Below are 12276 nucleotides of genomic sequence, written 5' to 3'. Positions count from 1 at the left end.
CAGCCAGGATGCTAAGACTCTGGAAAATCATAGTTGAACCACTGCAGCAATCTGGTTACATTTGCTTGCAGCAGAGATAAGTGATTTGAGTATTCTAGGATTCTTGAGACTTGGGCTCATTCGCCAGGTCTCCTCCAAATCTGTTGTGCTGCTTTGGACAATTATTCTCAGCCTTTAAAACTCCCCTGCCATCAAGGTCACTGCAGGACAACCTCCTATAGACTATCTGTTATTGTGTGCTGTTTCCAGTGAAGATGGGTAAAACCTAACTGATATTATTGGAAATATGATACTGACCACAAAATGAGCCACTTTCCTTTGGTGATGACTCTGATTCAATTCAGATGATTACATTTGCATCATCTTAAGCTTGGACATATCACTGATTCCTCCATCAAAGTCTATTCTTTGACAAGCTATTTTAGAAGTAAAAAGCCTTTATGGGCCTCTTTCAAACACTTTGGTTCAGGGAAATTGGCACTGACTGAGCAAAAAACACCAAAGGTCATTGTTACATCATTCCAGAGGACAGAAGGTCTCATGTAAACTTCTCTTGCCCCTCCCATGAGGATATCAATGCATTCTCTCCTCACCTTGCTCTTTCTCCTTCTTTTTCTTTTTTTTTTTTTCTTTTCTTTTTTTTGATGGAGTCTCGCTCTGTCACCAGGCTGGAATGCAGTGGCACAATCTCGGCTCACTGCAACTTCCACTTCCCAGGTTCAAGTGATTCTCCTGTCTCAGCCTCCCAAGTAGCTGGGACTACAGGTGTGTACCACCACACCCAGCTAATGTTTTGTATTTTTAGTAAAGACAGGGTTTCTCCATAGTGGCCAGGATGGTCTCCATTTCTTGACCTCGTGATCCGCCCACCTCAGCCTCCCAAAGTGCTGGGATAACAGGCGTGAGCCACCATGCCTGGCCTTCTCTTTCTAACTCACAGAATGGTGTGTGGGAATGGAACCTCACAAGCTGTTGCTCCTTGCTCTGTGACTGCAGGCACTTGGGAGTTGAACACAGGGTTGGGAAGAGGAATGGCTGGTGTTACATGTCCTGCCTGGTCTCGGAGCCTGGAAACCAGTGGAGTACAGGCTGGCTAGCCGCATGCCTATTGTGCTAAGGTGCTACGTCTTTCTCTCCACCTCTTACCTCTCTGCATTTGACTTCACAAGACCTGGCTTGCCTTGTTCTCCAACATCGGCTGCTTTCGTCTGCCTGGAATCGAGTCTGACTCAGAGTGTGGGAGCTGGCCTGGGATTTCTAGGGTGGGGCTAACCACAGGACAACAAGCTGGGGAAACTCAAGAAAATCAAGCCGATTCGTGATGTACTAAGAGCTCTTGTGTTCTCATTGGACTATTATAACTCAGATTATTAGTTAGCGTAAAAAAGAGAGACAGAAGCTATCTACAATCTTACCTTCCACGATGGATCAGGCACCACAGGACATGTAGGTCTTCCCTGTTGGCTCAGTATTATACTGAGAGCAGAAACATATCCCAGAAACAGTCAGTACTACCTCTACCACAACACCCTAAGATATTGGTCAAAATACAGCTGACAGCAACATTCACAATAACAAAATTTACTAGAAAAACTAAAACAAACAAACAAAAAATCTACAGGTAACCTAATTTCAGTCATATAACTTTGGCAATGGAGAACATTTTGGTATTTTAAACACCTCTGCGACGTTCTTACAACTATAACAAATATATAAGGATATTCTTTGAGTTGATTCATCATTTTGGTAGAAATGAAAGGTTTACTTAGTCACCACTGTATGTGCCTTTATCTGTTTCTAGCTTCAACTACTGAAATTACTTCAAGGGATTACTTTTTGGTTTTTGATGCAAATACTTGGTTATTTTGGCTTGCTGCTCTCCCAGGTTTCCCTAGGTTTGCAGGTGGCGACCGTGGCAGCCTGTAAGATGGTGATCACTGACCCCTGTCTCAGGGTGTCCACTCCCTGTGGAATCCCTTTTCCTTTAGCGTGAGCTGAATTGAAGAACTCTCTTCCAATGAACAGAACAGGCCAAATCTCAGAGGTATCTGCTCTGAGATTAGGTTATAAAAAAAAAAAAAAAAAAAAAAAAGACCAAAAAGCCTGTGGCTTTCATTGGGAGTGTCACTTCTTATTTTTTCTGGAGGAAGGCAGCTGTCACAAGGTAGCTCTCTTGAGGGGTTGAGATGACAAATGCCTCAAGTCTGCAACTATCACATGAGCCAGTTTTAGGTGATTTTGAGAGGACTACAGCCCTGGCTGACATCTTAACGTCAACCTCAGAAGATTCTTTGACCCAGAACCACCCAACACCATTTATTAAGAGGAAATAGGAAAGGAAGAGGATGGAAGAGAAAAAAAGACAATGATTGAGAAGAAAATAAGAAAATGAAAAGGCCAAGATGAAGAGGAGGAGAAGGAAGAGAAAAAAATTATAGCAATAACAATATTTAACAAAGATTTAGCAGCTATTTTTAGGGCTACGAATTTAAAACTGTGAGCATTAAACATTACAAGGCATCCAAAGAACTCTCTAATAAAACAATATTGAAGTTATTTTGTTGTGATTATGTGTACTCACTTGACAAGGAAAAAAATAAATATCCTAAGGTTAAGCAAATAGGCACTGGTGGTCTGAGATAAAATTTCCAGGCAAAACATAAAACATAAATAAATATAGCTTGTGTTCTCTCTCAAGCAACTTGACAAATGTGCTCTGGAAAACTGCATTAGACAGGTGTTTCAAGAGTGAAAAGTATATTGATGTCAAATATACATATGATATACATACCATGTGTTTAAGTAAATTGCTTTAGGAAATATGAGAATGAGTAAAAGCAACACTTCTAACTGTATATAATACAGTGATAGAATAGGTTTAACTAAACGAGTAAATGTAACTATGTGCCTAAAAATTTACACATTTAGGTCTTTCTTTTCTCATTGGGGAAATGTCAAGACACATAAAACCATGTTTTTTTTGCGGGGCTACAAATCTCGGCTAACAGAGACTTGGAGACTCAATGGCTACTGCTGATGAGGAAATGAGCCACACAGTCGAGAAATACTGTTGAAGCTAAATGTCCCCTTGAAAGATGATGAGATTATGTCAGTGCAGTAGAATCTTGGACTGAGCAAACTGTTACTCTCCATCAGCAAGGAGACACCATAATGCGGTATCAGGAAGAAATCAGGAATTTAATGACTTTGCATATTTGCTATGGTCCACAGTAATTCTGGGCATCCAGCGAAAAAGTTGATAAATCAGATAATTGCAAGACGAGAACAAATAATTTTGTGTAGCCCTGAAGGAACGCCAGTGTGCCTTAGAATTTAAAATAAAATTGACAAATGGAACCTAATTGAACTGAAGAGCTTCTACACAGCAAAAGAAACTATCAACAGAGTAAACAGACAACCTACAAAACGGGAGGAAAATTTCTGCAATCCATGCATCTCACAAAGGTCTAATATCCAGTATCTATAAGGAACTTAAACAAATGTACAAGAAGAAAACAAACAAACCTGCTAAAAAGTGGCAAAGGGCATAAAAAGACACTTCTCAAAAGACATACATGGGGCCAAAAATCATGAAAAAAAGCTCAACATCACTAGTCATTAGAGAAATGCAAATGAGATACCATCTCACACCATTCAGAATTATTACAATTAAAAATTCAAAAAATAACAGATGCTGACAAGGTTGTGGAGAAAAAGAAATGCTTTTACACTGTTGGTGGGAGTATACATTAGTTCAACCATTGTGGAAGGCAGTGTGGTGATTCCTCAAAGAGCTAAAGGCAGAACTACCATTAAACCCAGCAATCCCATTACTGAGTATATACCCAAAGGAATATCAATCATTCTATTATAAAGATACATGCACGTGTATGTTAATTGCAGCACTATTCACAATAGCAAAGACATGGAATCAACCTAAATGCCCATCAATAATAGAACTGCATGAAGAAAATGTGGTACATATACACTGTGGAATACTATGTAGCCATAAAGAAGAATGAGATTATGTTCTTTGCAGGGACATAGAGAGAGCTGGAGGCCATTATCCGTAACAAACTAACTCAGGAACAGAAAACCAAAAACCACATGCTCCCTTTTACAAGTGGGAACTAAATGATGAGAACACATGGGCACATAGAGGTGAACAGCACACACTGGGGCCTACCAGAGGGAGGAGGATGGAAGGAGAGGATCAGGAAAAGTAACTAATGGATACAGGCTTAATACCTGGGTGATGAAATAATCTGTATACCATACATTTACCTATGTAGCAACTTGCCCATCCTGCACATGTTCCCCTGAATTTAAAAGTTAAAAAGAAAGAAAGCATTACAAGAAGTAAAAAAAAATGCATACTATTACTATTTCAGACAGCTGAAAATCTTATAAGGAGATTGTTGGTATTTTCAAGTATGGGCCTAAAAGTTTTTATATTTAAGTCTTTTTTCCTCCTAATCTCATTGCAAAAATATTCACTCAGAAATATTTCTTTTGGGTCTATAGATCTCTGCTCTCAGAGACCTTGAGACTTAATTGCTAGAGCTAATTGGAAAATGAGTTCAGGAATCATTTCAGATAATGGATATGGTAGTAGTATGAAGATAGGCTTTGAATTTGGTGAACAGCAGGTTGCAGGAAACATGGGTAAATTTGCTGTCTTGAACAAGAAAGCAAAAGATTGAGAGACAGAGATCCTGCAAATAACACAAGGATCTTTGTTGAACCTTAGAAAGAATGGTGAATCAGAAAGGACACCTTGGTGAGCATTAGTGACCACGAGTGACCTGAGCAATTGGAAAAGCTGAAGAACTTTGGAGTCTTTTAGTTTTTGTTTTATGTTTTTTTAACCTAGACCCACAGAGCCACTGCAATTGGCCCATGGAATCTTGACTTGAGTAACTCAAAATCCAAAATCTCTATCCACTTGAATTTTATTTCTATTTTTTACATTAAGTAAAGCACAATGGCAATGCTATTTGGAAGGGACAGTCTCAGTAATGATCATAGCCTTTATTCTTAAAAATCAGGCCAGGCGCAGTGGCCCATGCCTGTAATCCCAGCACTTTGGGAGGCCGAGGCGGGCAGATCATGTGAGATTATGAGTTCAAGACCAGCTTGGCCAACGTGGTAAAACTCCATCTCTACAAAAATACAAATATTAGCTGGGTGTGGTGGCACATGCCTGTAATCCCAGCTACTCAGGAGGCTGAGGTGGGAGAATTGTTTGAACCCGGGAGATGGAGGTTACAATGAGCCTAGATTGTGCCATTGCACTCCAGCCTGGGTGACAGTGAGACTCTGTCTCAAAAAATTAGTAAATAAAAATAAATAAATAAATAAATAATAAAAATAGTCAAAACTAGTTGAAAAATGAAAATACAAGGTCACTATTAGTAGGCATGCAAATGAGAGGTTCTCAGAACAGTGACTGGAACATCCAGTGCTTCTAACCCTGCTGTTGGTTCTTAGATGGATTCCTGGGTGATCTGAATACTCTCAGTGAGTGTTTACAAAGAACTTAGAGAACTACCTGTTTTAAAAGATGCAGATGTGCCGTGCTTTGGTGAAAGAAAGATGTTCATTCTAAATTTTATTCTATCTGGACAGAAAAACCATGGGCTTACATACTATAAAATTCAGAGTTAGAGATTTGTGTGTCTACCTTCCTATTGATGCTTATTGTTATAAGAAAATATATTTATGCTACCTAAGTTGTTAAACTACTATTAAATACAGGAACATACTTTAATTCAATCATTTAAAAGTTATCACTATTTTATCCTGATTATAGAACAAAAGGGCAAAACTGAAGTAAGAAAATAATTATGTATTCATCTATCAATATAGATCTGTATACAGGTATTGATATAAATATATAGGTATAGATGTATCTATGCATATGCAAATTAGCAGAAATAGAAACTTCTGCCTCTCAATATATTATTGTTAAAGAAATATTTTTTCACATGGTAATAGATTTTATGCAAAATTCATGTATTGCTAAGAATCAGATTTCTTTTCACCTTTTAGTTTTTCTATCTTAGGTTTGGGGAGAGGGGATGGTTGAGGTTAACCAGAAAAAAATAATAGCACAAACATTAATAGGATTCCTATATATTACAAACCTTTTATTTTAGCATTATTACTATGTCAAAAATCATTCCAAACTTGGTGGCTTAAAACGCACTGATTTTCCTTATGGATAAGTTTCTTTATCCACTCGTTGATTGATGGGCATTTGGGTTCATTCCATGATTTTGCAATTGTGAATTGTGCTGCTACTAACATGCGTGTGCAAGCATCTTTTTCGCATAATGACTTATTTTCCTCTGGATAGATACCCAGTAGCAGGATTGCTGGATCAAATGGTAGATCTGCTTTTAGTTCTTTAAGGAATCTCCACACTGTTTTCCATAGTGGCGATACTAGTTTACAGTCCGACCAGCAGTGTAGAAGTGTTCCCTGATCACCACATCCATGCCAACATGTACTGTTTTTTGATTTTTTTATTATGGCCGTTCTTGCAGGAGTAGGGTGGTATCGCATTGTGGTTTTGATTTGCATTTCCCTGATCATTAATGCTGTTGAGCATTTTTTCATGTTTGTTGACCATCTGTATATCTTCTTTTGAGAATTGTCTATTCATGTCCTTCACCCATTTTTTGATGGGATTGTTTGTTTTTTCTTACTGATTTGTTTGATTTCCTTGTAGATTCTGGATATTATTCCTTTGTCAGATGTACAGATTGCGAAGATTTTCTCCCACTCTGTGGGTTGTCTGCTTACTCTGCTGACTGTTCCTTTTGCCGTGCAAAAGCTCTTTAGTTTAATTAAGTCTCAGCTATTTAACTTTGTTTATATTGCATTTGCTTTTGGGTTCTTGGTCATGAAATCCGTACCTAAGCCAATATCTAGAAGGATTTCTCAATGTTTTCTTCTAGAATTTTTATAATTTCAGGTCTTAGATTTAAGTCCTTAATCCATTTTGAGTTGACTTTTGTATAAGGTGAGAAATTAGGGTCGGGTTTCATTCTCCTACATGTGGCTAGCCAATTATCCCAGCACCATTTATTGAAAAGGGTGTCCTTTCCCCACTTTATGTGTTTGTTTGCCTTTTCAAAGATCAGTTGGTTGTAAATATTTGGGTTTATTTCTGGGTTCTCTATTCTCTTCTATTGGTCTACGTGTCTATTTTTATGCCAGTACCATGTTGTTTTGGTGACTATGGCCTTATAGTATAGTTTGAAATCAGGTAATTTGATGCCTCCAGATTTGTTCTTTTTGTATCAGATTTGTTATTTTTGCTTAGTCTTGCTTTCACTATGTGGGCTCTTCCTTGATTCTATATGAATTTTAGAATTTTTTTCTAATTCTGTGAAGAATGATGGTAGTATTTTGGTGGGGATTGCATTGAATTTGTGGATTGCTTTTGGCAGTATGATCATTTTCACAATATTGATTCTACCTATTCATGAGTATGGAATGTGTTTCCATTTGTTTGTGTCATCTATGATTTCTTTCAGCAGTGTTTTGTAGTTTTCCTTGTACAGGTCTTTCCTTTGTTACGTATATTCCTAAGTACTGTATTTTTTTTTTTTTTTTTTTTTGCAGCTATTGTAAAAGGGGTTGAGTTCTTGATTTGGTTCTCCTCTTGGTCATTGTTGGTGCAGTATAGAAGAGGCACTTATTTGTGTACATTAATCTTGTATCTAGAAATTTGCTGAATTCTTTCATTAGTTCTAGGGGCTTTCTGGAGGAGTCTTCAGGGTTTTTGAGGTAAATGATCATATTGTCAACAAATAGTGACAGTTTGACTTCCTTTTTACCAATTTGGATGCCCTTTATTTCTTTCTCTTGTCTGATTGCTCTGGCTAGGACTTCCAGTACTATGATGAAGAGGAGTGGTGAGAGTGGACACCCTTGTCTTGTTCCAGTTCTCAGAGGAAATGCTTTCAACTCTTCCCCATTCTGTATTATGTTGGCTGTGGGTTTGTCATAGATGGTTTTTGTTACATTGAGGTATGTCCCTTGTATGCCGATTGTGCTGAGAGTCTTAATCATAAAGGGATCCTGGCTTTTGCTTTTTTGCATCTATTACCATGATCATGTGATTTTTGTTTTTAATTCCATTTATGTGGTGTAGCACCTTTATTGACTTGTGTGTGTTAACTCATCCCTGAATCCCAAGTATGGAAACCATTTGATCATGGTGGATTATCTTTTTGGTTAGCTGGTACTGTGTTAAGGATTTTAGCATCTATGTTCATCAGGGATATCAGTCTGTAGTTTTCTTTTTTGATTATATCCTTTCCTGGTTTTGGTATTAAGGTGACGCTGGCTTCATAGAATGAATTAGAGAGGGTTTCCTCTTTCCTATCTTGTGGAATAGTGTCAAAAAGATTGCTACCAATTCTTCTTTGAATGTCTGGCAGAATTCTGGTGTGAATAGGTCTGGTCCTGTACTTTTTTTTGTTGTTGGTAATTTTATAGTTCCTATATGTTTTTAAGAAGTTCACTGAATTCTTGCCCTGAAATGGTCTAGGAATTTGTGTTCCTAATTTCATTAGACTTTTTTTTTTTTAATGCAACCAATAAACCTACAGGATTAAGAAAAACAACACACTTGTTGGTTCTGCTACCAGATCAAGATTGAATATTTAATATGTACAAAATAGTTATTTTTCACTCTTCAGATAATAGAATAGGCCAGTTTAGCAGGTAAGGAAGTCCAGATGCCTTTAATAGGGTCACATTTTTTGATCCCACATACCTCTGCACCCTGAATTTCAAGAGTGTGGAAATATCAGCTCGTCTCACACAGTTGTGGAATGGGATGCTGCAGGACCTCTGACTCCCTGGCCACACAGGTGAGATGACCCTTGTATTAAGTGCACATTTTTAAAATTGATGCTTGGGATGGGCACATTCGCTCACACCTGTAATCCCAGCACTTTGGGAGGTCAAGGGAGGTAGATTGCTTGAGTCCAGGAGTTTGAGACCAGCCTGGGCAATGTGGCAAAACCCTGTCTCTACAAAAAGTACAAAAATTAGCCAAGTGTGGTGGCATGCACTTATAGTCCAAGCTACTCAGGAGGCTGAGGCAGTGCTTGAGCCTGGGAGGCAGAGGTTGCAGTGAGCTGTCATCACACCACTGCACTCCAGCCTGGGTGACAGAGCCAGACTCTGTTTCAAAAAAATCAAAAACAAAAAATTAAAAACTTAAAAAAGGTAAAATGAAATTTCTATTTGCTGAAAATTAGGATTTCATGACCAAGAATCCAAAAACAAATGCTTTGATATCTGGGATCTTGCTGACAAGGGAATGACTATCCCTCCCAGGATTAGGTAATTCCTAGAGATAGTAAAAGACTGCACTCCTTTCATATATAAAATACCAATCTGGAGCCTAGACCCAACAACCTTCTTGGTGAGTATCTTATACTCAGGGATCCGATATACCCGCCCTAATTACCCCAGGGCCAGGTACTAGAAAACTAGAGAATATACCTACACCAAAGGGCTGGCTGAAATTGTTCCAACTAATCGATTCTATTCCTGTTTACCCTGCCTCTCCTGTTATTTGCCATAGAAACTACAGTGAAAGCTCTTACCCGCACCATCCCCTCACTCCCTCTGCCTTTTAACATAGCCCGGTGCTTCGAGGTTGCCCCCGTGCTGCATGCCCTACCTCTTGGGAACTGTCACAATCCATGTGTTTCATGGTAGGTGATCTGTTGGTCTCACTCTCCCTGAATCACAATAAAAACTGCATTTTAAAACACTCTTTGAATAGAAACCTCAAATTAGGTAAGATGGTTATATAATTGTCTGCTAATTCTCCCTAATGGCTGGTGGTGGAGAGGGGGAAACATTGAGCTCTGGGCATAAAACTCAACACCTTAATGAATGATCATGATGTTCAATGTTTTTTCTTTGCCTTTGACTCTGGAGGTCAGAACTGCAGGTGTGATAAATTAATTTATTTTTCACCAACCCTGCTGACAATGTTGCTGACCAGCAAGCCCTCAGCCTACAAGGTCTCCATCCAGGTGCCTTTTGATGAGGTTCCAGCTTTCAGAAAAAAAAAAATGACCTTGGAGACCAGGATGACAGGAACAAATTCCAAAGCTAATGGATGACCCTTGAGTGCTCCACTGGCCAGAGAAAGAGACTCTCAGAGCCTTAATTTAATAGCTCCAGCTTGCATTCACTAAAGCCTCAAGCAGCTACAACAGATGTCTCAAGATTTCCAAAAAGAGCTGTTGGTAAATGTGATCCATCCACTGATGTAATTATGCTCATTCTAGCAAAGAAAAACATATATTTGTTTCAAAGAACGTCCATTAGGGAGTGTGCAGCACAATAAACTGTGAAAAATCTCTATTTCTTTTGTGGTTAAAATAAACTAAAATATTGAGTGTCACTTGCAAGAGGAGAATCAAGACATATTTCTCCATGTGATCTATTGGGGAAAAATTGGTTGCTGGACGATGCAATAAATCCAGACTGGCCTCTGAATTCCAGGACGAACATGAACATATTTCTTAGAGATCTCATCTCCACAATTCCATCAGAAAATGACCTTTGCTTCACCTGCCAGCCAGAAAATTATAGGGTTCAAAACACTCTCATTTTTGCAATAATTTACAACAACTATGTTAAGTTGCTTTAACTTGTATCTTACTTAGTCAAATGATAGTTAAGTTAAAATCATATTTATCCCAAGCAAAACTGAAACATAATTTCAATGGAAATGTAATTAATATGGAGTAAAGACTTGTCCAGTTATCTTATAGAATCATTTCTTGGAAACAGGATTACTGAGTGGAAGATTTTCACAGCCTTTAAGGCTTTTAACCTGTTTTGACCATTTTTCTCATGAAGGCTGTACCCATTTCCCATCCAGGTGTGTACCTGGGCCTGTTTCTCTACACCCTTAGACAGACACCTGGGCAGATGCCTCTCTTTATGCATAGCTGCCTCCTTGATTTCAGATTAGCACAAGTTATAATCCCAGAGGCTCCTAACTCCAACAGTAGCCAACTCAAGTATCCTCCGTGAGGAGGAGGTTCCAGCACATGCACTGGTCCAAAGTCAGCCCTCAGCTGCAGGCAGGAAGGCCGGAGTTCCTCCCAGAGTGGAAGACTTGATCCAACCCGTCCTCCAGGAGTGCTTGAGAACAGGGAAAAAAAATTAATCTCAGTTTCTTTCATTCCAGTAAAGTTCTTGCTTTTTATTCTCCCCTGCCAGTTCCATTTAATGAAAAGGAAAATCATAATGCCAAGAGGTTAATTTATGTACCACAGCAAGAAAACTACTTTTTTAAGGGAGAACATTAACAATAAATACAACATAGACTTTTTTTGATATCACAGATGTGCCAGGAAGGCAAAAAAGAAATAAAATACGCAAAATTTAAACACAGGTAATATTGAAGAAGTTCAAATCATTTAACCCTCTAAAATATTCTAATTAAAGTGCCATGTACATGTAGAAGCATGCCTGTATCATCACCGCCCACCTGGTGAGTCTTCACAATTGAACACGCCTGTGTCACTCAAACTGTGCTGAAGAGACGGAATACATTCAGGGTCTACCTGACTGCCCATAGGCAGCAACTCCCAGCAAAAAGATACATTTTGCTTGTTGGTACTTTATGTAAATGGATTTATACAGTATATATAGGAAGTATACGTTCTTGTGGTTCTGGCTTTGTTCATTCCACGTTGTATCTATTCATGTCATTCATATTTTTACATGAAATTTTATTTTATCATTATTTTTGAGATGGAGTCTCACTCTGTCACCCAGACTGGAGTGCAATGGTGAGATCTCAGCTTACTGCAACATCTGCCTCCTGGGTTCAAGTGATTCTCCTGCCTTGGCCTCCCAAGTAGCCAGGATTACAGGCACCCACCACCACGTATGACTGATTTTCGTATTTTTAGTAGAGACAGGGTTTTACTATTGGCCAGGCTGGTATCAAACTCCTGACCTCAAGTGATCCACCAGCCTCAGCCTCACAAAGCGCTGGAATTACAGGCGTGAGCCACCGTGCCTGGCTTTTATGTGCAATTTTAGATTACCCACACTCATTGTTGAATAGTCTATTTAATTATGTAAGCTATATGTATATAATACTATATATAATTTTATGTATATATACACATATACCACAAACTACCATTTGGAAATTTGGGTAGTTTCTGGCTTCTGGGTGTTAAAATACTGGTTTCTCAAACATTCTAGTACATG

The sequence above is a fragment of the Theropithecus gelada genome, chromosome 11 (genome assembly GCF_003255815.1).
Source record: "Theropithecus gelada isolate Dixy chromosome 11, Tgel_1.0, whole genome shotgun sequence".
Classification (NCBI taxonomy): domain Eukaryota; kingdom Metazoa; phylum Chordata; class Mammalia; order Primates; family Cercopithecidae; genus Theropithecus; species Theropithecus gelada.
The sequence above is the reverse complement of the archived record's forward strand: the minus strand, read 5'-3'. Positions refer to the sequence as shown.